Raw genomic sequence first — 25,683 nt, forward strand, 5'->3', positions numbered from 1 at the left:
TATAGACAGATAGATATAGATAGACAGACAGACAGATAGATAGATAGATAGGTTTCATTAGCATTAACCGTAATTTTCGCTAAGATAAAACGACAATAATGTTAATTTAGCTGCTTATATAGAAATGAATTGTGTGAATATCCTCGAGGGCACGAGGCCAATTACCTCAGCCAACATATTAACTCGAATATCCCTCGTTGTACCTTGTTTCAAAACAACCTTTCAAACGAGTGTGCATCTTGGAGGCGGGTGAAAAGGGGGGGGGGTAAGAGATGTCAAACACTCAAATATCTTTTTTTTTCAATTAAATCTACAGGAGCGAAAACTTGATTCGAGGCAGAGAAATAAAAAAAAAAAAAAAAAGAAGCGAGGGCCGGGGAGGGGGGGGCGACATGACGAGCTCTATCTCATAGGAGGGTTAATCGAGGGCGCTCGAGATGCGGGGATTAAATGTCATAATGTTGCCGATGTGGAGTAAGGTGGGTCAAGGTGGGGGACTCAAAAGTGGCGGTTGAGTGGATGAGGGCCGAGTATGTGGTTGTGCTTTAAGCCCGGGATGGAAAAAGGGGGGGGGGACGGTTTATTTAAAGATAATGGCACTGAGAACTGAAGAAAAAAATCTAATAACTTGTGCCAACAAACGTCAGAGGCCCGCGCGAGATACACATTGAGAGATTCATTTAATGGCCGCTTATGAATCTAAGTAGATCTAGGTACATCTAGGTTTTTTTTTTTAAAGCTAATGAAATCTGTACGTAGTTTTATCTGTGAGCACAACGGCTGTCTAATAGCGGTTTTATCGACTTCTGAACACAAACAATTAGCTGGATTCTAGATTTAACATGATCAGTTAAAGCAGGGGTTCTCAACCTGTGGTTCGCGACCCCTTTGGGGGTCGATTGACGATTTGCCAGGGGTCGCCAAAGACCATCGAAAAAAATGGATTGTTTTTGTCTATTCTTCTATTGCTGTGTGTATTTGAGGGGGTGGGGGGGTCGCGGCAGAGTGGGGGATTCTAAAAAGGGGTCGCCGAGCATAAAAAGGTTGAGAACCGCTGAGTTAAAGGCACTTTCAATGCATGCATATATACACCCAAAATCTGGTTAATTGAATCCGCTGCTTATTCGGACGGAATCCTAAGATACCGTAGTAATTGCAATTATACAGACGAATCTGATTAATCGGCCAGTTGGTTATTTGGGCGAAATAGATTTCGACCCGATTTGGTCTGATTCACTGGTGATACGGTGGCACTGTGGGTTTAAATATGTGCTTCTATTTTCAGAACTATGTCTGATGACCGCCGTAGTCCGGAGATACTTATTTAAGTAGAACAGAAATCTCCTTTACGAAAAAAAACACGTTTAATCTTTGGCTTGAGATCATGAAATATTAAGCACAAACACACAAAATAAACTTATTTCACTAGTAGATTCACAAAAGTAGACAGAATTATCTTATATAGATCAGTCACTGACCCCACTTATTGTCTTCCTCTTTTATATTTAGAGACCAAATCTAACTTCTTTTAGCACCTGCGAAATCTATTTTAGTACTATGGGGAAATCCAATGCCTATTATTAGCCTTGGCTTGAAATCATGAGATATTAATCACAAACACACAAAATAACTCATTTCAATAGTAGATTCACAAAAGTAGACACAATCATCTTATATAGATCAGTCGCCGACCCTACTTATTGTCTTCCTCTTTTATATTTAGAGACCAAATCTAACTTCTTTTATTTTAGCATCTGCGAAATCTATTTTTAGTACTATGGGGAAATCCAATGCCTATTATTAGCAGCATGAGCAAGTAATCATCGAAGCCGATTTTTTTTTTCCCTAAACTAAACACACAAAAAATGTACACTCACGCGTACATTCAGTAACAAACGGATTCGCTGTAATATCATAAAATCCGTATTAAAGCCTATTTCATCATGTCAAACACACACACACACAAATTCCTAGTTTTCCCTTACATATATTGATGTAATACATATAATGATAACAAACACACATAGACATATGCAACCTCCGCTCACATGTGTTATATAATCCTGCATGACATGTTTTTCTTTGATCTAAATCTGTAAACACCACAACACGTGAGAGAGATAGAGAGAGAAAGAAAGATAGAGAGAGAAAGAGAGAGAGAGAGGAGATAGAGAGAGAAAGAGAGAGAGGAGATAGAGAGAGAAAGAGAGGGGGGGAGAGAGAGTGGGGAGAGAGAGAGGAGATAGAGAGAGAAAGAGAGATAGAGAGGGGGGGAGAGAGAGAGGAGATAGAGATAAAGAGAGAGAGGAGAGAGAGAGAGAGAGAGAGAGAGAGAGAGGGGGGGGGAGAGAGAGGAGATAGAAAGAGAAAGAGAGAGAGAGAGAAAGAATGATAGATACTTCTTCCTAATTGTCCTAAGAGTTGAACCTAAGACACTTGGAACTCTAGGCCTATGAAGTTTGCCTCCACCTGTCTGCCTGAACAAACTGTCTGTCTGGGAAAGATCCACTCAGATGTAAATTATTACATCCCTATAGCCCAGTGTTTCCCACACTTCTCTTTTATAATTTTTGTAATGCTGAGTACCCCTGCCCCCCCCCTTTTAATTTATTAACAGAATATAAATGGGCATTTAAAAATAAAATTAGCATAGTTAATGAGGCGGAACGCGTACCCCCTCCAAAGACGTCCCATACTCTTTTGTGCTACGCTTACCCCACTTTGGGAAACACGGCTATAACCGATGGCTCGTATCACAAGAGGCTCGGATTAGAAGCGAGGCCAAAGGCCGAGCACAAAAGGGAAGCCCCCATTTATACTTCTTTGTACTGCGTCAGCCGTGAAAGTGTTCGCCATAAAACAAATGGCCCTTGAGGAATGGCGTGTGACATGTTTGTTGGGTCTGTCCTAAATCAATGATAGTGCAATGGACTCTGATATCTGAGACACGAACGTGGGGGGTTCTATCTTTTTTGGCTTTCCTACTGAACTACTCGTTTCCACCCGAGCGCCGATGTGTGGCTGAGAAACATTGCCCGGGATAAGGATAGATCAAGGATAAGAGAGCGCAAGAGAGATCAAGAAAGAAAGTTTGAAAAAGAGAGAACGAGAAAGAAAAAGAGAGATAGCGAGAGAGCAAGAGAGAGACAGAGAGAGAGAGAGATAAAGAGAGAGAGAGATAAAGAGAGAGAGAGAGTCTGTTGGTTGGAATCACGAGCTAGTAAATCAAAGCGAGCCTGTTACACCGTGCTGTTGTGGATGTATTTATTACCCCTGCAGTCAAGTGTCAATGCAGAATTTTTATAAACAAATATTTACCACTTTTCAATAACAGTGTAGCCTTGTATAATAACTACAAATTAAATGACAAGGTGTTCCAGGTTATTCATCCCATCTCTCACCTCATCTAAAACTCACTGTTATCGCCGTTCTTTCTTCACGCGAGTCTACCGTTTCATCCGCCCCACCCCTCTTTCATAATTTACCTTTCTTAAAATAGTACATGCATTACATCAGCAAACACATACACACACCATTACATAGAGATATTGCACAGAAAACTAAACAAAATTGTAAAAAAAAAAAGATGATTTAAAAAAAAACAAGATTACAAAGAGAGTTTGTGTTACACAAACTCAGAGGCGGCCCCCGTCGAAGTCGGATCTGCATATTCGCAAATAATATTCAAGAGGTGATTTAATTTTGATGTAAAATGTTTTACACGTTTCGGATGTTCCTTCAGAGTTGAAGATAATTACTTCCTAGTCCAAACCTCCCGCAGGACGACGGGGGATGGGAGCGGGCAGGGTTTGAACCCTGGGCCATCCATAAATCTGAACGACAGTCCAGCGCGCAAACCGCACGACCAGGCAGCCATCCGATGGTCAAAAGTAATAATGTTTCAAAGATTCATTTGCCGTAAATTTAAATTTAAATTTAATAAAAAAAATAGTAGATTAGTTTTAATATATTAAAACATTACAATATTGATCAAAACGTTTGAAAATGAAAATCTACACTTTTTTTTTACACTTTAAGTTTAGAAATTGAAATTCTACATCTTAATCTAGTCTATTTTAGTCTAAACTAGACTCTAAAATAATTTTAATTAGAATATAAATCCAGATCTAGATATACTGTAATAAAAATCTAGATCTAGTTTAAAAAATCTAGATTAGATCTAAATTAAGATATCATTCCTTTTTTAAACGCGAGTCACATAACGAGGCTTAATAAACATTACTATACCGAGTTCTTTTTTCATTTCATTTGAAGAATTAATTCCATATAACGTCAGAGGGAAAAAAAAACACTACGTCACACGGCCTAGCTAGACTAAAAATCGCCTTCATCTATAAGAGCCATTTATCGAGTGTTCATATACTTTGGTGCACCGAGTGCGTTCTTTAAGCATTTCATTTAAAGAATTCATTCCATATGACGTCAAAGGAAAAAAAAACACTACGTCACACGGCCTAGCTAGAATAAAAATCGCCTTCATCATTACGAGCCTTTTATCGAGTGTTCATAGACATTGGTGCACCGAGTGCGTTCTTTAAGCATTTCATTTAAAGAATTCATTCCATATGACGTCAAAGGAAAAAAAAACACTACGTCACAAGGCCTAGCTAGACTAAAAATCATCTTTATCAACACGAGCCATTTCTCGAGTGTTCATAGACATTGGTGCACCGAGTGCGTTCTTTTAGCATTTCATTTAAAGAATTCATTCCATGTGACGTCAAAGGAAAAAAAAACACTACGTCACACGGCTTAGTTAGACTAAAATATGTTTTCATTAATACAAGAAATTTTTTCGAGGGTTAATAGACATTGGTGCACCGAGTGCGTTCTTTTAACATTACATTTAAAAAGTCCATTCATATGACGTCAAAGAAAAAAAATTCCATTACCTCACAATAGGCTAGTACCGGTACCATAATAAATATGTCTTTATTTACACGAGATATTTAACGAGGGTTCATAGACATTGGTGCACTGAGTTCTAATAGATATTATTTAAAAAGGATCAAAGCCACATTGTTTTTGCGTTTTGTCTGTCAGTCGGTCTGTCCGTTATCTTGATATAAAAAAACAACTAAAAGTTATTAAAAATTGATTAACCTTTATTGTACGTTTCAAAACATCGCAATAATTTTTAGGTATGAACACAATTGAAAAGTTTATATAATAGATTGTTCCGGATGTTTGTATAAATAGTAAAAGAAAAAGAGAATTTCAGATAAATGTAATACCGTTAATTAAATTTTTTGGATGGTCTCGTATAAAAATTAGATGTACTACAGCCACGTGGAGAGATTTTCATACCTTACTTTGGTGTTTGGATTCTGTTTTCCTTAAAAATCGGAACATAATATTAACGATAATTAGATTTTTTAATGTTTTAGGTAGAAAGTTAAATGTACTGTAAGAGAGTAGTGAGTTAAAATATTTTTCATAAAAATCCGTAAAAACATTATTTCGTAAATGAGAAGATTATTTGTTTATTAATTAGAAGAGGGAGTTCAAACAATTATTTGGCGTTAGTAGATTTTTAAATAAATTCGGAAATTTCTGGCGACGATTTGTAAGAAACAAAATCCGGAACTTCTTTATCGATTACAAAACTTCTATGTTATGTTTTACAAGAAAATTAAATGTCTAAAAAGTAATTTTCAGTAATCAATTCTAGTAAATTACTTTTTTTAAAAGCCTTATGCGATTTCAAACAATTATTAGGCATAATTCATGTTTTATAAAACAATATCCGGAACATTTTTACACTTAATGAAATATAAGTCAGTATAGAGATTATGATTTAGCATTAATATGCTATTTACATAAAAAACGGAACAACATATTATTGATAATGTGTTTTTGCAACGTTTAAGCATGGAAATTGAATGTAATATAAGTTAGAAGAGCAAACAAACATTTGTTGGTATTGATTAGTTTTGCACAAAAAAATCCGGAACAATCAATTTTAGATACTTAAAACTATTGAGATGTTATGGGAGGAACATTAAAGGGTAAATCAGATTTTCAATAGCTTTTAGAGTTCTAGTTTTTTAAATCTAATCGTGACGGACAGACCGACCAACAGACAAAACGCACAAAAATAAGCTTCTTTTATTCGGATGGGGGCACTAAACAAAAAATAAATAAAATCTGATTTTTAAAAAAAGTTTAAGGAATTGGTTTAGCACCTGATCATGTTGCGACGTTACGCTACTGCACGAAAATCGCTGCATAAAAAGTCGATTTAAAAAAATGTGCGTGATATTTACATACAAAGTGCATTATTAGCCTTTATAAACAAACAGAAATGTTTTCTTTTAATTTTAGCAGCTAGTTGACCAGAAAAAACGTCTTTAACTATTATTTGTATTTGTTGTAAACATTTCCTGTACATTTTAAAAATATATTTGACTTAGTGATACTGAAAATACACAAAAATTGTCCATCTTTGTTAGCATATTGTAACATTGCCTCCCTTACATTTACGTAATTGTTTTAGAATTGGTGTATTTTTATGAAAAAATCGCTTGCATAATTAATTTTATAAATTAAACGGTTTGCTTTTAGAAAACCAAAAGTAGCCGTTGCACCTAAACTTTTCAAGCCGGATTTAATGATGAAATAATATTTTTCATATCTCTTCTAGTTTTCGAGATCTGAGTGTGACAGACGGACAGACGGACAGACGGACAGACGGACAGACGGACAGACGGACAGACGGACAGACGGACATTTTGCACAAACCTAATAGCGGCTTTTTCCCCTTACGGGGGCCGCTAAAAAACAAAGATTTACTGACTCTAAGAGATCAAAGATATTAAGATACAATTGTTCTTAAAGCAAATAGTTCTCTGGACCACCTAGACAGGTAGATGATGTTGCAGACAACTTCTGAAGTGATTGACCACCTACCTTGACACTCAAGTATTCACCTGGTCTGGTTCCACTATCACACCTCTGTGTTCGCCCCCCCCCCCCCAAAAAAAAAAATCACCCCTTAACCCAGTACCGGACAAGTGACTGAAATCGTAAGAACAGATCTCAGACTTTAAGTGTCAGACAAAATCGTAGCCGGGGGGGGGCGGGGGGAAGGGGGGTTCGCTACACCTCTGTAGATAACATTAATGAGATACGCCTTAAGCATATCTACAAACATCAACATTCCGAGAGCTGTCTAAATTTAATCCCTGAAGCATGGTGGCGCTACTCGCACAAACTTCACGCAGCTCTTTGCTAATATTACAACTGAATAAAAGATAAAAAGACTAATCTAAAATGAAATAAAGTTTACATAGATGATTTATGGACAAAGCTAAAGCTAACTAGACTCAATAGATAAACAGACAGACAGACAGACAGTCAGACAGACATGGTCACATAGAAATAGGTTCATATATGAATAGACCCAAAAACAAGAAATACGAAAAAAACATGCATATATGTGACCCTGCCGGACCAAGTAAAACAAAGGACGTTTGGGCCACGAGGCCTTCATCAGCTACAAAACAAAACAAACAATTTTTCGTATTTTCTCTACAGTCGTTTACCCCTGCAGCAGTAAATCTTTGGGTTTTTTTTTAGTCTTTGAACTAACTAGACTCCATGCAGCAGTTAGAAAATAATCTAAAATCTACCAGGTATGTAACTCTCTAAATTAAGACGAAGTAGGGGGAGGTAATTAATAAAGGGAGACTAACAGGCAGCAAAGAACTGGGGGACCAAATTATCTGACATATGTAACAGTGGCGTAGCTATGGTGGGGGGAGGAGGGGCAAGAATTTGAAAAACACTATGCCCCCCCCCACCTGATGGGGCCCCCCCAAAGAGTGTTTTTTACATTAAAAATTAAATTTTAAGCAAAATGAAGCCCCCCCCCCAAAAAAAAGAGGTCAAGCCCACCGGGCCTCCAAACGATGGAAAATTCCTTGCTACACCCCTGATTTGTAAATTTTCTAGAAAGTTTACATCTGGAATTGTCTTCATGTTTGGGTCAAGTCTACTTCGTCTAGTGGTTAAGGCTAGACTGACCTTGTGATAGCAAAGACCTGTGTTCACGTGACGCTTGATAACAACGCCCTCTAGCGGCGCGGAATGCAAGCATGGAGAGAGAAGGTTTATCTTAATAGTGAGTCACTGGAAATATAAAAAGCGCGATTTTTTCTCCCCGTGCGCGTAAATAACATCTCGCGCTTTACCAGACAAAATGCAATTAATTTGGACCTGACTGTTTGACGCGGTGTATTTTTCACCCAACAAATACAAAAAATATCGCCTTAATAGAAACACTTTATAAACTCTGCACTCTATCCAGAAGAAATGAAGAAATTAATTGCAAATAAAATAAATGATAAATGGACGAGCTCCCTTCCAAATCACAAGAAAGATGACGCTTACTATAAGCTATCCCGACAAGACCAACGTCTAATCTTTCGACTCAGGACCGGACACAACAGAATGCGACAACACATGCACCGGAAGCTCAAAATTGGCACCAGTGAAATCTGCCCATGTGGAGCGTCATCAGGGAATGCCGATCACGTCCTCCAAAACTACTCTCTTTACCAAGAGGCCCGTATTAGACGCTGGCCCCAAAACACCCCAATAGGAAGAAAACTATATGGAGAGCTCCCTGATTTGGAAACCGCTGCGCAGTTCATCTCATATATTGGTCTAGTCATCTGAACACTCCAACATAACAATGAGAACGAGGAAGAAGCAGAATTAGCTTAGTGGAATTATTATTATAATGCGTTCCTTTGAAAATAAAAGCACAGAAATAAAAGGAGAATACTGTTTATTACGACCAGCAGACATCTCCTCTGTCCCAACTCTGTCCAGGGCCGGATTTAGAATTGATAAGGCCCTAAGCTATTGTGAAAATGTTTGTAAAATCTTTTACGTTTCGGATGCTCCTTCAGAGTTGAAGATAATTTACTTCCTAGTCCAATATTGCGGCGGATGGCAGCGGGCAGGGTATGAACCCTGGACCATCGAGACAGTCCAGCGCACATATCGCACGACTAAGCAGCCATCTAAGCTATTAATGGGGGTCCTTATAAATTCATCTTCCATTACATAGGCCCTTTTTATTTACATCATCAAGCATTGTTTTTTTTTCCTTTTGCTCTGTCTTCAAAATGATTAAAAATATAACCAGGAACATTTTAGGGAGCCGAAACAAAGTGTGGCTCTCTATAGCTGTATAGGTACTGCCTTTATCTCTTCTTTCTTCTCTCAATTTATCTTCTCTTTATTTCTCCCAAAAGTCTCCTCTATTTCTCTCCTATCTATTCTTTTATCACTTTTCTCTTTCTCTCCATATATTGCTTGCTTTATCTATCCTCTCGCTCTCTCTCCTCTATCTCCTCATATAACTTTCTTTAAACCTCATCTGTCTCCCTATATATTAAAAGTAAAGTTCCCTTTCAGACCATGTGATCTATGGGTCAAATGATGTAAAGGTCATCTGTTTCTGCGACCCACGGTTAACGACTGTTTCATGTGGTCAGCGCGACGAACGTCCGCCTTAACTTTTTCCCAACTCATTTCAGGTACCCATTAGAGCTGAGTGGACTCAGACCTTCTTCTTCTTCTTCTTCTTCTTCTAGCCAGCTTTATTGCTGCTGAGCTGTGAGCTCTTTTGCAGACTGTGCCAAGGAAAAAAAGTGTGCTGTTTTCTTCAGTTGTTCAGCACTGCCGTACAGAGTGTTGGTTATGTTGGGCTGTAGTGGAAGTAGCGTCTGCCTAAGGTGGATTAGGGAGGGGCATTCAAAGAGGATATGGCTTACGGTTTCAAAGGGGTGGGCGCAGTGTCTGCAAAGGGGGAGTTGTGTGGAGTTTATTTTGCTCAGACCTTAAGATTCCGCATAAGTAAAAATCCAAGTCTTCACCAGGATTCACTAAGCCACAGCGCCTTCTTTGTATAACTTCCATTATATCTTATCTATCTCTCTTCTATCTTTTTATCTCCCTTTATCGCTGTTCTCTCTCGCTCTCTTCTATCCATCTCTTTATATCACCTCTATCTCTTCCTTTATCTCTTCCTCTATCTCTTCCTCTATCTCTTCCTCTATCTCTTCATTTATCTCTTCGTTTATATCTTCCTTTATCTATTCCTTTATCTCTTCCTTTATCTCTTCCTTTATCTCTTCCTTTATCTCTTCCTTTATCTCTTCTTTTATCTCTTCGTTTATCTCTTCTTTTATCTCTTCGTTTATCTCTTCCTTTATATCTTCGTTTATCTCTTCCTTTATATCTTCCTTTATCTTTTTATATATTCTCCATCGCACACACACCCCTCTTCTTTTGTTTCCATAGATCTGGAACTTAAGGAGACATTAGTAGCAGACGACCAAAGAGCTCTGTTTATCCTCACAAAGACTTGACAATAGATTCTCATAAACTGTCATTTCCCTATTTCATCGTCTCCAGACAGCGCTGATATATACAACCGTTTCCGGGTGGTCCTTTGATTTGATTGGCTACGTCTGCCCAGGAAATGTGTATTTATATCTTGATGGCGAACCACGTGACCTGGTAAATATATTTGTCGAAGATTACAGACATCTCATAAATTAAATGTTGTTTTTTTATTATGTATTTGGTATTTCATTTATACTATTTTCTATCAGTATGTAACCCATGACTGCCTTATACAATTAAAACTTATTGGATTCTGTATGTGATGTTGTAGGTAGCCGTTCCCAGCCCCTTTCGAGGTATTCAAAGTAAGCATGTAAACAGTTTTACTGTACCTGACCATGTGTGACTTAATTAGTGACCAAATAGAAATAAATACAAAATTTCTTTAATTTCTTATAAATATATAATTGGCTCCTTTAAAAAATGAGAGATTATATATGTATTAATACGTAAATATGCAGCATATTGTCGAATCCGGTTATTCAGAACACCAGTTTATCGGACCCGCCGCTTAATCGGACCAAATCCTAAGAAATAGAAAAGTATATATGTAAATGAAAGATCTATGCAGAAATGCTTGCATTATTATATTTATAGCTTTTATATAGCGCTACTTTCATGCTTATAGCATGCTCAGAGCGCTTTGGTCCAATCTCATTTGTGGACCAGTGGGGGTGAGGGGGTATCTAGGAGTTGGTTTTCCGTGCTGCCTTTAGGCGCTCAGTAAACACAACTCTGCCCGAGTCGGGTGTCGAACCTCGAGCCCCCTTCTAGGTAGCCAAGTTCAAGCGCACTTAGCCTCTCGACCACGCTTCCCACAATATTATTCAAAGGAATACAACCTTTATAGAGTTGCTTACACGAATAAGAAATGCATAGAAAAAGAAAAAGTCAGAATAACTGCCTCACCGAATGCAATGAGTGAGAGATAATTGAAAGCAAGAATTCCAAAAGTTGTAAATTATGTTGAAAGTCAACGATCTGTAACTAAGACAAGATCAAAAGGTCATTGGTTCGACCGATGACTTCTTAGACTGTTTCAAAAAGCCAACGTGGACTCTTACAAAATGCCCACAAAACCTTCCACGTATTGTTTTCTTTGAAAGTCTTACCGCATCACTAGATCGCATGGACTTTTCAAGTTCTTCCTACAAGGCACAATACCAGAAAGGAGAGATAGGCAGACCCAAAAAAAAACAGAAGATGAAAGTATAACCTCAAAGCTGATAGGGCTAAAGTGCAGCCAACTGGTCAGCATGACACCTGAAGCAAGGACAAGAGAAACGTGAGAAGAAAGTTGAACTCTCTGAGAGACGAGTGACCAACAAGATACATAGAGGAGAGGGGGGAGAGAGAGGAGAGAGACACGAGAGAGAGAGGAGAGACATAGAGACAGCGAGAGAGAGAGAGAGGGAGAAAGGGAAATAGAGTGAAGGAGATAGAAGGAGGAAGACAGAGACAGAGAGAGAAGGAGAGAAAAAGAGACACACAAAAACAGAAGGGGGCGCGGTGGCCGAGTGGTTAAGAGCTTGGCTTCCGAACCTGGGGTCCTGGGTTCGAACCTCGGTGAAGACTGGGATTTTGAATTTCGGGATTTTCAGGGCGCCCCTGAGTCCACCCAACCCTAATTGGTACCTGACTTTAGTTAGGGAAAGTAAAGGCGATTGGTCTTTGTGCTGGCCACATGACACCCTGCTCGTTAACCGTTGGCCAAAGAAACAGATGACCTTAACATCATCTGTCCCACAGATCGCAAAGTCTGAAAGGGGAACTTTACTTTACAAAGAGAGAGAGAGAGAGAGAGAGAGAGAAAGGAGGAGAGGGGTTGAAGAAGCACCTCTGCAAAACACATCATTGCCATGTGTACAAACTATTATGGGGCTGAGCCAATCAAATTACAACTAATTAAAACAAGTGATACATTGTAGGTGTAGACGAGGAGAATAGCCTCCCTTGATCTCTTCTCTTCCCTCTCAGTCAACTGAACAAGAACCATAACTCATTCAGTAATCGTGTATACACATGCATTACCTGCTCCTTGCGAGTTCCTCGCCTTTCTCACCCCCGATCTACATTTTCTTGAAAAGTTTATTAAGGGCGACCATCTTGCCCAGCTCACGCATGGATAGTTGCGTCCCTTGCATTGCTCCTACTGCTTCTAATGTTAAAACTATGGGGCTGACATCTTGATGAGTCACATTTAGGACCTGATTGAAACTAGGCAAGGCATGGTCGTTACTAGGTCCAAATACATTTCAGGGCTACCAAGCGAAAGATCAACTTTTTTTTTTCAGGTTTAAGCTATGTCTAATGCCCAAATAAACACTCATGTACCCACATCTATATTATAAAACACACAGGCACACAGTTTGCGACGGTTACACTATTTTTCATTATTGGAATATGAAGGAATTCCCCAGGCCACCTATAGCAGGTCTAGGACCGGGGGACCGCGCTACGTATATGGGACGTCCCAATCGTAGTTAAGGAACCTTCAGATAGGTCTTGGAGTGGAGAGCTCTCGGTCCGTGCCTGTCTATTGGGCGCCCGGATTCCTTTAATGGACTTGTATCAAGGTGTTATTTGTGGACTTATATCAAGGTGTTATTTGTGGACTTATCTCAAGGTGTTATTTGTGGACTTATCTCAAGGTGTTATTTGTGGACTTATCTCAAGGTGTTATTTGTGGACTTATATCAAGGTGTTATTTGTGGACTTATCTCATGGTGTTATTTGTGGACTTATCTCAAGGTGTTATTTGTGGACTTATATCAAGGTGTTATTTGTGGACTTATATCAAGGTGTTATTTGTGAACTTATATCAAGGTGCTATTTGTGAACTTATATCAAGGTGCTATTTGTGGACTTATATCAAGGTGTTATTTGTGGACTTGTATCTCAAGGTGTTATTTGTGGACTTGTATCTCAAGGTGTTATTTGTGGACTTATCTCAAGGCGTTATTTGTGGACTTGTCTCAAGGTGTTATTTGTGGACTTGTCTCAAGGTGTTATTTGTGGACTTATCTCAAGGTGTTATTTGTGGACTTATCTCAAGGTGTTATTTGTGGACTTATATCAAGGTGTTATTTGTGGACTTATCTCATGGTGTTATTTGTGGACTTATCTCAAGGTGTTATTTGTGGACTTATATCAAGGTGTTATTTGTGGACTTATATCAAGGTGTTATTTGTGAACTTATATCAAGGTGCTATTTGTGAACTTATATCAAGGTGCTATTTGTGGACTTATATCAAGGTGTTATTTGTGGACTTGTATCTCAAGGTGTTATTTGTGGACTTGTATCTCAAGGTGTTATTTGTGGACTTATCTCAAGGCGTTATTTGTGGACTTGTCTCAAGGTGTTATTTGTGGACTTGTCTCAAGGTGTTATTTGTGGACTTATCTCAAGGTGTTATTTGTGGACTTATCTCAAGGTGTTATTTGTGGACTTATCTCAAGGTGTTATTTGTGGACTTATCTCAAGGTGTTATTTGTGGATTTGTATCAGGGTGTTATTTGTGGACTTGTATCTCAAGGTGTTATTTGTGGATTTGTGTCAGGGTGTTATTTGTGGACTACATCTTTTTGTCAACTTGAAAAAGAAAATAATTTTAGCAGCAAAAAGCTAAACACTTATTAGCCATTACGCCACGCAAAAAACACACACACATTTTCGCCTTAAAGACATATTTGACGACCGACACACCGCATGAAATTAAATTATCTCCCTTCCAAAGTGTCACTTGTCTCGAAGTCTGGACAAGCTGTCCAGGTGTCACAAGTGACCTGCTGACCTACTGGTCAGTTCCTATCAGTCCGTTTTGTAGTGTTTTTTTTTTTTAAATAGACATTTAGTGTGAAGCCTATCGATTCCTTGATATACTTCCATCGTTTCAATCAGACTCTTCTAGTTTACTGTAGCTGTCCCCCCCCCCCCCCCTTTACAGGAAATCTTTAGCAAGTTGGTCAGGTTTACAAGGGGGTTCTTGATGGTGCGCAGACTTAAATGGGGTTGAATTACGCCCGAGTCACGTGAGGGTTGTGTTTACATTGTATGGCCCTATTGATTTCATTGTTTTATTTAACGTCAAAATGGGCATTGTGCTGCATTTAGTTACTCTAATAACAACACAAAAAATGAAAGAAGATGTATCTTTCGTCGCTTATCTTATATTAAATAGACGTTACTTTTTAAAAAAAGAAGATGATTACGTCCTACGCGTCATGCATTTAGCCATGCATATTAACCAATGACATAAATTCTGCCAAGTCACTGGTTTTCCTGGCTGGTTCAGGCAACCAATTCCATGCTCTAAAATAGCACTAGGGAAGAAGGAACATTTGTACAAATTTGTCCTAGCATATGGAACGAGGAATGTGCCTTTATCTTTGTGTCTTCCTGATCACTAGATTATTGATTCAGAAACTCTTAAGCAGTGGTAAGCACAAATTAAGGGTTTTAAAGCAACGAAATACAGCCGCATATGTTCAGAGCACTTCAATGAAGAAGATTATGGTTATCAACCATTTACTAGTGAGTATGGTCTATGTACTTAGATTTAGACCTCAAGATCTATTATTTATATCTAGATATACTTTTTTTTCTAGTCAATCTAAAAATCTTTAATTTTAATTAATAACAAATGTTGCAATTATTCAGTTCAATTAAGTAGATATAGAATCTAGTTTTGAATGACTAGAGCCAATAGTCAATAGAGCTCTCTACTCTAGAGTTTATGTCTAATGAAAGTCATGAAATAGTAACTTTAGTAAGTCGATCGATTTCTAGATATAATAATAATGTTGTAAACCTGGTGGTGACACAGATGGGGGTAGTGCTGTGTGTTTTTAGCCTACCCAAATCGCCCCAGTCCAGCGCAGGACGAGCGGTCAACTGTGACCAGTAACAGTACACGCCAGTTCGGCAACGACCTGTGTGTAAATATTACGCACGCAAGTCACGGTGATTGTGATCATTCTGAGTGGTCAAGAACGTTCCATCCGATTCTAGAAGGCCAGCAGAGACACTATATAAGAACGAGTGTGTCAGAAAGACGGGACTTCACGTTACCTCGCAATGTGACCAGTACGAGGCGAAGTTAGAGACAGACGGTGTGTGAAGTCAGGCGGAGCAAGGCTTGGTTTTTGTAAAGACAGTGTGATGTTGTTGCCAACTGTACAGTATTTGTAATGTATTTGAAATTAAATTGACTGATACTTTGGAGCCCTGAGTTGTGAGGTTCTTTAAGTTCGTTGTGTCGTGTGGTGCAGTTTGAAGAGAGCCTGGATAGTAGGAGAGATACGTAACAATAATAATAAGGCTAGTCTTCGAGTCCGAAGATTAGTGATGAATGCAGTATTTACAGTGGTTGCGCAGTCCCAGCTGTGACCTACATATTTTGCCACATCCATGGCAAGCATAACCATTGTCCGCAGGTGGTCGATTCAGATTTTCTTTTCGCCGTCTGCGTCTGTCCTCGGCAGCAGATTTTCTTTTGGTCTCAAGTGTGTATCCCGCGGCCTTCGTGAGTGACCTCCAGCTGTCTCGTTCTGAGGCCGCATGCAACCAGGTGCTCTCTTCTATGCCAGCCAAGGAAAGTTGACGCCTACGCTGGTCTTTGAAGCGTTTCCGTGGGGCCCCTTTGTTACGTCGACCACCTTTTAGCTCACCAAAAAAAGACTGCCCTTGGCATACGTTCGTCTCCCATGCGGGATTTGCGCCATACCCAGCGTAACTGTCGGACCAAAAGTCCATCTATACTGTCCATACCATATAGATATATTATTATATATAGATCTAGTAAATTCTAGTAGATTAGAATCTAGATTTAGAATAATCTAGCCTAGATCAACAGTAAATATATTTCTATATCTTGCCATTACAACTTAATTACTAAATTCCACCTTGAGATTCTAGGCTAGTCTAGTCTAGTAGATTTAGCCTTTTATGTTACATCTAATCTAGTGCTTTAAATCTAGAAATATAAAATTAGTCTACGTTCTATTTCAAATTTTATCTATATTATATTTGTTTTATAGACCGCAGAAAACTGAAGAAAAAAAAGTGTTATACCCTCTATATTTTTCTACTTTAAGCCTAAAGTCTACTTAAACATGGAAATCACTTAAACTCATTCATTCAGCCAGTGGCGTAGCAACCAAGGGGCCCAAACCGGGGTTGTTTAAGGTAATGTGTTCACTATAAGAGTTTAAATGCATCACATTATTACATTAAATTAAATCATGTTCAATTTTCTTAATATTCCATTTCTGGTGTCCGAGCAAAACAACATTGTAATCTATTAAAGGGAGGTAACTGTTAAATTGTCAGTACAGCGTTTCATTTAAATCTAACAAAGGTAACGTGTTAAATTTGTTATTTAATAATAATAATAATAATAATAATAATAATAATAATAAATAACAACAACGTGTAAACCATATGGTGTGAACCTACTCGTTGTGAAAGGATTCTATATGATGAATTATATTTGCTTTTGTTTTGGTCCAAGTGTTATTTGTTTCTTTAATATTACAATGCATATTGACTAGTTGAAATACTTGAATTAATTGTTGAAGTATATATATTTAAATTAATACACTTATTCTACCAACATCCGTCTTATGTATGTAAATAATAAAACATCCTAAAAAAAATATCGTCAGAATGACTATAACAAATCTTATATTGGTACAGAAATACACGTATATATATATATATATAACAATATGTCATCCAATTATTCGAAGAAACAAACAGTTGTGCACGGAAACTGAGCTTGAGATCATAACCGATTTTCTCCATAACACGTCGAACAATAATGCCGTTACTAGGGCGCCTTAATAATCATCGTCTCCTAACTAGACGAAGCTGATGTAAAACACGACTATTGCGCTGTGAGAAGTCCTCAGGTTCCCATACCAGTAACGACCAATACACTAACCAATGACACGGGCCCCTTAAATCAGGGGTTCTCAACCTGTGGGTCGCGACCCCCATGGGGATCGATTGATGATTTGCCAGGGGTCGCCTAAGACCATCGAAAGTATGGATTGTTTTTGTCTATTCTCCTAGTGCTGTGTGTGTGTGTGTGGGGGGGGGGTGTAGCGACAGAGTGGAGGATTGTAAAAAGGGGTCGCCGAACTTAAAAGGTTGAGAACCGCTGCCTTAAATGATCTGCAGCGACTAGTTTAGAGGTTATGTGAGTTTTGTAAATAAATCTAGTGTGCATTGCTTTTAGCACGGTAAAAAGTAGTGACGTAGTCAGACAGGCGAATGACGCTGCAGAATACGGGTACACGACAGGATAAGAAAATGGCTAGGGCTTGTAGAAAGATGGACATTGAACAGACTGCTAATTAAAACGACGGATAGAGAGACGAGACGATCATCCCCATCTGTAAATAAACATCAGTTCGAGTCTTTACAAGTTTTATTAAGTATGTTAGAGTTAAATAGTTGCGTCCCCTGGATGTGCTCGGACTGGCATTAGAATATGTGAAGTAGTGTAAGACAAGGCACACGATCCAAGACAGGACAAGACAGGACAGATCCAAAGCTTGAGGAAATAGTTCTCTTTTACCCCGTGAGGAACAACAGGTGCGCTTTGTGCACAGCCTAGCGTAGAAGTTGGATACAGTACAGCCCAGTTCGGGTTCAGTCAAACTAGAAGAGGGAGCCCAATTTAGCATTCCTGAACCCGGGCCAGCGGATAACTTGCCACGCCACTGCATACAGCCTCAAGCCACTTGCTGCGCACAGGCTGACAATGTCATGGGTGTCAATGACAAGAGTGATTTGTCAGTCCTTGTGCGACAAAAAGTCATCTTAAAAGTGACTCATCTGAATAATAAAACAAAATGATTTTTCCCCTTAAAAGTATGATTTCTTTAAAAGTATGATTTCTTTAAAAGTATGATTTCTTCAAAAGTATGATTTCTTCAACAGTATGATGTCTTTCAAAGTGATTTCTTCCAAAGTAGGCCTATGATTTCTTTAAAAATATGATTTCATTAAAAATATGATTTCATTAAAGGAATGATCTCTTTCAAAGTAGGATTTCTTTCAAAGTAGGATTTCTTCTTCTATTACCACCTGTTACAGCTTGCTATTTCATTTAACTCTATAGAAACTACGTTAGTTTCTCACCAAGTCTAGGTGTCCCTGGGTTCAACTGTATTTTCAAAAACACTAAATAACTCGGGTAAAGTCGAACACAGAACTATATTACTCCTGATAGCATACATCACACACTGGCCTCTGCCCATGTCTAAAAAAACTCACTCCGTGACACCACCTTAAATACACGTATTAGATGCGACACTGGAATAGTGTGCGTGTATATTAGGGTGATATTAGTTAGCCAGATTTCTAAGATCTCAAAAAAATTACATGTGGAAAAAAAACAACCTTGAAATAATTCCAAATAGGCAAGTCTATTTGTGCGTGCAAGCATCGCAATGTTTACCTGGCCAACTAGATTGAGTTATTTATATTTAAATTCTGTTACAAACATACACACGTACACTTATGCCTTAAAGTAAATAGATCTCGTACACATTGTGCCTTAAAGTAAATAGATCTCGTACACATTGTGCCTTAAAGTAAATAGATCTCGTACACATTGTGCCTTAAAGTAAATAGATCTCGTACACATATGCCTTAAAGTAAATAGATCTCGTACACATATGCCTTAAAGTAAATAGATCTCGTACACATTGTGTCTTAAAGTAAATAGATCTCGTACACATATGCCTTAAAGTAAATAGATCTCGTACACATTGTGCCTTAAAGTAAATAGATCTCGTACACATTGTGTCTTATAGTAAATAGATCTCGTACACATTGTGCCTTAAAGTAAATAGATCTCGTACACATTGTGTCTTATAGTAAATAAATCTCGTACACATTGTGTCTTAAAGTAAATAGATCTCGTACACATTGTGTCTTATAGTAAATAGATCTCGTACACATTGTGCCTTAAAGTAAATAGATCTCGTACACTTTGTGCCTTAAAGTAAATAGATCTCGTACACTTTGAGCCTTAAAGTAAATAGTGTACACTTTGTGCCTTAAAGTAAATAGATCTCGTACACTTTGAGCCTTAAAGTAAATAGATCTCGTACACATTGTGCCTTAAAGTAAATAGATCTCGTACACTTTGAGCCTTAAAGTAAATAGTGTACACTTTGTGCCTTAAAGTAAATAGATCTCGTACACTTTGTGCCTTAAAGTAAATAGCTCTCGTACACATTGTGCCTTAAAGTAAATAGATCTCGTACACATTGTGTCTTATAGTAAATAGATCTCGTACACATTGTGCCTTAAAGTAAATAGATCTCGTACACATTGTGTCTTATAGTAAATAGATCTCGTACAAATTGTGCCTTAAAGTAAATAGATCTCGTACACTTTGTGCCTTAAAGTAAATAGATCTCGTACACTTTGAGCCTTAAAGTAAATAGTGTACACTTTGTGCCTTAAAGTAAATAGATCTCGTACACTTTGAGCCTTAAAGTAAATAGATCTCGTACACATTGTGCCTTAAAGTAAATAGATCTCGTACACTTTGAGCCTTAAAGTAAATAGTGTACACTTTGTGCCTTAAAGTAAATAGATCTCGTACACTTTGAGCCTTAAAGTAAATAGATCTCGTACACATTGTGCCTTAAAGTAAATAGATCTCGTACACTTTGAGCCTTAAAGTAAATAGTGTACACTTTGTGCCTTAAAGTAAATAGATCTCGTACACATTGTGCCTTAAAGTAAATAGATCTCGTACACATTGTGCCTTAAAGTAAATAGATCTCGTACACATTGTGTCTTATAGTAAATAGATCTCGTACACATTGTGCCTTAAAGTAAATAGATCTCGTACACATTGTGTCTTATAGTAAATAGATCTCGTACACATTGTGCCTTAAAGTAAATAGATCTCGTACACTTTGTGCCTTAAAGTAAATAGATCTCGTACACTTTGAGCCTTAAAGTAAATAGATCTCGTACACTTTGTGCCTTAAAGTAAATAGATCTCGTACACTTTGAGCCTTAAAGTAAATAGATCTCGTACACATTGTGCCTTAAAGTAAATAGATCTCGTACACTTTGAGCCTTAAAGTAAATAGTGTACACTTTGTGCCTTAAAGTAAATAGATCTCGTATACTTTGTGCCTTAAAGTAAATAGATCTCGTACACATTGCGCCTTAAAGTAAATAGGTCACGTACACATTGTGCCTTAAAGTAAATAGGTCACGTACACATTGTGCCTTAAAGTAAATAGATCTCGTACACATTGTGCATTAAAGTAAATAGATCTCGTACACTTGTGCCTTAAAGTAAATAGATCTCGTACACATTGTGCCTTAAAGTAAATAGATCTCGTACACATTGTGCCTTAAAGTAAATAGATCTCATACACTTTGTGCCTTAAAGTAAATAGATCTCGTACACTTTGTGCCTTAAAGTAAATAGATCTCGTACACTTTGTGCCTTAAAGTAAATAGATCTCGTACACTTTGTGCCTTAAAGTAAATAGATCTCGTACACTTTGTGCCTTAAAGTAAATAGATCTCGTACACTTTGTGCCTTAAAGTAAATAGATCTCGTACACATTGTGCCTTAAAGTAAATAGATCTCGTACACTTGTGCCTTAAAGTAAATAGATCTCGTACACTTTGTGCCTTAAAGTAAATAGATCTCGTACACTTTGTGCCTTAAAGTAAATAGATCTCGTACACATTGTGCCTTAAAGTAAATAGATCTCGTACACATATGCCTTAAAGTAAATAGATCTCGTACACTTTGTGCTTTAAAGTAAATAGATCTCGTACACTTTGTGCCTTAAAGTAAATAAATCTCGTACACTCTGTGCCTTAAAGTAAATATATCTCGTACACATTGTGCATTAAAGTAAATAGATCTCGTACACATTGTGCCTTAAAGTAAATAGATCTCGTACACTTTGTGCCTTAAAGTAAATAGATCTCGTACACATTGTGCCTTAAAGTAAATAGATCTCGTACACTTTGTGCCTTAAAGTAAATAGATCTCGAACACTTTGTGCCTTAAAGTAAATAGATCTCGTACACATGTGCCTTAAAGTAAATAGATAATCGTACACATTGTGCCTTAAAGTAAATAGATCTCGTACACATTGTGCCTTAAAGTAAATAGATCTCGCACACTTGTGCCTTAAAGTAAATAGATCTCGTACACTTATGCCTTAAAGTAAATAGATCTCGTACACTTTGTGCTTTAAAGTAAATAGATCTCGTACACTTTGTGCCTTAAAGTAAATAAATCTCGTACACTCTGTGCCTTAAAGTAAATATATCTCGTACACATTGTGCATTAAAGTAAATAGATCTCGTACACTTTGTGCTTTAAAGTAAATAGATCTCGTACACTTTGTGCCTTAAAGTAAATAGATCTCGTACACTTTGTGCCTTAAAGTAAATAGATCTCGTACACTTAGAGCCTTAAAGTAAAAAGATCTCGTACACTTTATAGATCTCGTACACTTGTGCCTTAAAGTAAATAGATCTCGTACACTTTGAGCCTTAAAGTAAATAGATCTCGTACACTTGTGCCTTAAAGTAAATAGATTTCGTACACTTTGAGCCTTAAAGTAAATAGATCTCGTACACTTTGTGCCTTAAAGTAAATAGATCTCGTACACTTTGTGCCTTAAAGTAAATAGATCTCGTACACTTAGAGCCTTAAAATAAAAAGATCTCGTACACTTTGTGCCTTAAAGCAAATAGATCTCGTACACTTTGTGCCTTAAAGTAAATAGATCTCGTACACTTTGTGCCTTAAAGTAAATAGATCTCGTACACTTAGAGCCTTAAAGTAAATAGATCACGTACACTTTGTGCCTTAAAGTAAATAGATCTCGTACACTTGTGCCTTAAAGTAAATAGATCGCGTACACATTGTGCCTTAAAGTAAATAGATCTCGTACACTTTGTGCCTTAAAGTAAATAGATCTCGTACACTTTGTGCCTTAAAGTAACTAGATCTCGTACACTTAGAGCCTTAAAGTAAATAGATCTCGTACACTTTGTGCCTTAAAGTAAATAGATCTCGTACACATTGTGCCTTAAAGTAAATAGATCTCGTACACTTTGTGCCTTAAAGTAAATAGATCTCGTACACTTTGTGCCTTAAAGTAAATAGATCTCGTACACATTGTGCCTTAAAGTAAATAGATCTCGAACACATTGTGCCTTAAGGTAAATAGATCTCGTACACTCTGTGCCTTAAAGTAAATAGATCTCGTACACATTGTGCCTTAAAGCTCGATAGAAGAGTTTACAAACTGGTGCACCGACAACTTTCTAGAACTGAATGTAACAAAAACTCAAGAACTTATAATAGATTTTAGAAAGAAAAAACAAACTATACGTGAACTGCAAATAAACACTACATCTATAGAACAAGTAAAGACATATAAATATCTAGGCGTTATCATCAACAACAAGTTTTCATGGGAAGACCACCTTGGAACTCTGACAAAGAAAACAGCCCAGCGACTCTTTTTTCTATACAAACTCAACAGTTTTAAATTAAACAAGAAGATCCTTGAGACATTTTACGGCGCGACTGTACAAAATCTGCTAACATACGGAATAAGTTGTTGGCAAGGCAACGCCTCATCTAAACTGTTGCAACGTCTAGAAAACATCATTAAAAAAAGCATCGAAAATTACACTCACAACATTACCACATTTAAAGGAACTTTTTGAACAAACGTGCCTAAGAAAAATCGAAAAAATCTTGGAAGACAACGGCCACCCGCTCCATCAGAACTACGCTAGGTCGTCGCGAAGTGGGCGACTGCTGTCAATCAAAACAAGAACGGAGCGGTACAAAAAATCGTTCGTACCTCACTCGGTCAGACTCTATCACCGCCACTCATTGATCAGGGAACATGAAATGCACCAAGATACCTGTTTGTAGTCGCTGAATGAACTCTTTATGTTGTCTGTTGTATTTATGTGTATTTTTCTGTTGTGTTGTCTTTATATGAGAAAAGAGTCCTTGTAATCACAACAAATTTCCGTAAGGATCAATAAAGCAGTCTTAGTCTTAGTCTTAAAGTAAATAGATCTCGTACACATTGTGCCTTAAAGCAAATAGATCTCGTACACATTGTGCCTTAAAGTAAATAGATCTATTTCCTAAGTAATTAATAATAAGAATAAAAAGGTCATTATTCCTAGTTCCTACATCGCACCCCCACTTCTCTTTTTTTTTCCGCCTAGCTAACACACTCCCCCCCCCCCCAAACGTTCTCTAGAATGGCGGGAACACAAGTCGGTCAAACCATTAATTGCTGGGATGTCTTCTCGCTTCCACAGAAAGTCAAGCTCTGATTGGCCAATCTATTACATTTCTCCATCACCGTAGCGAGGACGTCTCTATACGTTATGATCTATATCTGTGTGTTTACTCACCCGGGGGGGGGGGGGAGGGCGATAGAAGTGAGGGGGGGAAATAAAAAAAAAAGAAATTGCTAGTAAAATAGGCAGAGCCGAGATGGAGATAAAGAAACTGACACATTTCAATTTGCCGGGTAAGTGCGCGTGACGCAAGGACAAATATCTCGGGGAGAAACATTTTGCCCGGTACTAATCTCGTCTGCCGATCCGAAATAAATATAAAAAAAAAGATGGCGGGCCAATTCGGGCTGTGTTGACGAAATAAAGACGGGCGCCTTCTGAACTAATGATAAACAGAGGTTCAGTTCGGGTGGACATTATTTTATGAGATAGAAGTTCAGGCGTCGAACTGGTTCCTAGTCCCGCCATAAGAATAGCTTGTCATCCAAATGTAATATGTATATCAAATTAACTAGTCTATGATCTTATTAACAGACATATGCCCTGGTGAAAGCTAGTCTTTTTTTTTGTTTTAATGTATAACTTAGGCTCCGAAAAAAAAGCACTTAACTACTCACTTGAATGAAATTAGCCAATGTCGTCTGCTAAAATGTTTGCTACAACATCGCTTGCTACACTATCGTCTGCTACAAAGTCGTGTGGAATGTCACCTGCAACGACGTCGCCTGCTAAAATGCTTGCTAGAATTTCGTCTGCTACGATGTACGTCTGCTAAAATGCTTGCTAGAATGACGTCTGCTACAACGTACGTCTGCTAAAATGCTTGCTAGAATGACGTCTGCTACAACGTACGTCTGCTAAAATGCTTGCTAGAATGTCGTCTGCTACAACGTACGTCTGCTAAAATGCTTGCTAGAATGTCGTCTGCTACGATGTACGTCTGCTAAAATGCTTGCTAGAATGTCGTCTGCTTCGATGTACGTCTGCTAAAATGTTTACTAGAATGTCGTCTGCTACGATGTACGTCTGCTAAAATGCATGCTAGAATGTCGTCTGCTACGATGTACGTCTGCTAAAATGCTTGCTAGAATGTCGTACGTCTGCCACGATGTCGTCTGCTAAAATATATGTTAGAAAGTCGCCTTTTCAAACTGCCTTTGTTCAACGACTGTCACTTTAAATTAAAATTAAAGAAAGAAAGAAAGTAGTTGTGTGATATACTGCAGAGCAGCACACTGAAGGTCTTGAGTTCGTAGGTTGGGTTAATTTATTTGTGATTTTAGGGCGGTCATTGACCTTCAATCCTTGGGTTGGCGGTCAATATGTGTGCTGACTACACAACATCCTGGTGGACTGTTGCCCCCAAAAAACTGTTGAATTAAGCATCTGCCATACAGATCGCTAGATCTGAAAGGAGATCGTACATTGTGTGTGTAAGATTGACAGAGAGAGAGAGAGAGAGAGAGAAACAAGAGATAGATTGAGAGGTTGAGAAAGATAGAGGGAGTGCGAAGGACAAAGAGAGTTACTTGGAAGAGAGAGAGAAAGAGAGAGAGAGAGAAAGAGAAGCAGAACAAATGATATACATGCAACTAACAAGCAAAATATTTTTAAAAAAAAAAAAAAAAAAACTTATCAAAGGGGAAGAACTCCTCCCTTACAACTATATCTAACAAAAATGTATAAGTTATCTCCCTCATTCGATATCAAACGAAACAATTAATTACCAATAATTAATTGAATAACTAGTAAATCTTTTATCTCTTCATGTTTATGTCAGGTACAAATAAATAATTGTTAAACGTTTCATACTGTTCGGAGAATGCGTGGGGGAGAAATAGCGTGAACAGTTATTTAAGGGGACTAAACCCTACACATTTAGCCACATCTCTGAATAC

This window comes from Biomphalaria glabrata, chromosome 2 (assembly GCF_947242115.1).
Source record: "Biomphalaria glabrata chromosome 2, xgBioGlab47.1, whole genome shotgun sequence".
NCBI lineage: Eukaryota > Metazoa > Mollusca > Gastropoda > Planorbidae > Biomphalaria > Biomphalaria glabrata.